Genomic DNA, 1,961 nt, shown 5'->3' with positions numbered 1-1,961 from the left:
CACGAGGACTGACAAACAAAACTACACTGCACACTAGATATTTCCTAAATACAGGTGAACACCACCTGTTTATATGTTAACTGTCTTTTTGTTACTCTGTTTGCCTGTTAGGTTTCTGTTTGTTGGTTGGTCTGTCTGTCCGTTTATTTGTTTGTCAGTCAATACATTTTTATGCTTCAATGCTAATACATGTGATGAAATGACTCACGTGCACTATTTGCCTGATCGTATCTGTCTTTCTTCATTTATTATCGTAAAGTTTTGTCTCTGTCTTTATCCCTTTCAGTTTCTTTATATAATTACTGTAATTGGTATAGAAGACAATTTGCACTGCTTATTTACAGAGACGCAATGTTAATTAAGGTGAAATTGAACAAATTTTTTGGGAATTTTGAGATAGTAATTAGTAACAGTTTGGAGTATAATAACCCAGCCTATGTTTCTTTTTCTGTTTGTCTGTCTACTTTATCTGTCACTTTGTCTCTCTAGTATTGCGAAATGGTGATGAGCAGTAGTGATTAATGTTTATTATTTAGGTTGGCTTCGTTTTACATCACATGGGATCAATCAACTTTCAAAAAGTCAGTTTTCGTCAGCTCTCCACTTAGTGATAGGACTATCATAAAACTGGTCATACAACTGTCGTGCAACTCAATCATGCCACATTGTCTAGGAAACATGTTACAAGTTTTTAGTTTGAGTATTTATGAAAGCACCATCCAATAGAGAGGACTTTAAGGGCATCAACCGAGATCGAGTCTGGAAAGTTTTAGAATTTCTAAACTCTGTTGGTGCCATTGATGCAAAGCACATCACAATGCAAGCTCTTGCTTGTCGGGTATCTTCTTATTGCATCTACAAGGAAGGACGCTTATTTGTTCTACTGACATTGTGTGATGCAGCTTACAGATTTATTTGTCCGTATTGGAAATTCAGTTGACATGGTGACGGTAGCATTCTCTCCAAGTGAGAATCCGGCAGGGCACTGGAAGCAAGTTGTCTTGTCTTAAACAATCACCTACAATTCAATCAAGTGCTGGCATTAAAGCACGTTTGGTGTATGTGAGATTTGAAGCATTTTCAGTGAAGCCTGCCTTGCCCGTATCATTGCAGAAATCTGGCAGATCCAGAGGCAGTGTTTGACTATTACTCGAGCCATACCAGGAGAGTCATCAAGTAGAGCTTAGGGACACTAGCTGCAACGTTTATTTTTCAGAAGACTAGTCATAACATTTCCAGAAAGAGGAGTAAATTTTATCAAAGCGCATTCACCTTTACACAATAATAACTAGTGAACTGACGTACCATATGCACCATATGAAACACTAGGATATGTGTATTATACTGGCTTTCAGCAGCTAATGTGCTGGTATAATAGACGTTATGCTCTGTTTGTTTAGCTGCCTTCACGTGGATAAGTATCACGTTTAATTAGCTAGCTGGTGTTTGATTAAATTTTCTCACCATTGATCTAAAAATTAATGTAAACAGACTTCATCTGAACATCTATTACCATCTGTCTGTCTGCGTACATGTCTTTCTGCCTTACAAGTCTGTTTCTCCGTCTTGTTAGTTGTTTGTCTGTTTGTCTGTTTGTCTGTCTTCTCTGTCTGTCCCTTCGTCTTACAGTTCTGTCTATCAAAGTTTTTTCTTAGATAAATTGCAACTGCGTCACCTAATCATGGTGCTTTATTACTAGTTGTCGTTTGAGCATGTCGAGCATATCGTTGTTATTATCCAAGGGGAGTGGCAGCTAATTCCGAGATAATTACGGAGGCGAAGCCGAGGTATTTATCAAGGTATTAGCTGCCACTCTCCCTAGGCGTAATAAGAATATATCCCAGACTAGCCCATATGATAAGTGATTTGCATTATGCAAGGCCATTGGTTGGTTTGAATTGCCGTTCATTTTGAGCGTTCAAAGTAGAGTTGTGCGTACGTTTAATGTAAGTAGTTAGATG

This window comes from Corticium candelabrum, chromosome 20 (genome assembly GCF_963422355.1).
Source record: "Corticium candelabrum chromosome 20, ooCorCand1.1, whole genome shotgun sequence".
NCBI classification, from domain to species: Eukaryota; Metazoa; Porifera; class Homoscleromorpha; order Homosclerophorida; family Plakinidae; genus Corticium; species Corticium candelabrum.
This window is presented reverse-complemented; position numbering follows the sequence as displayed.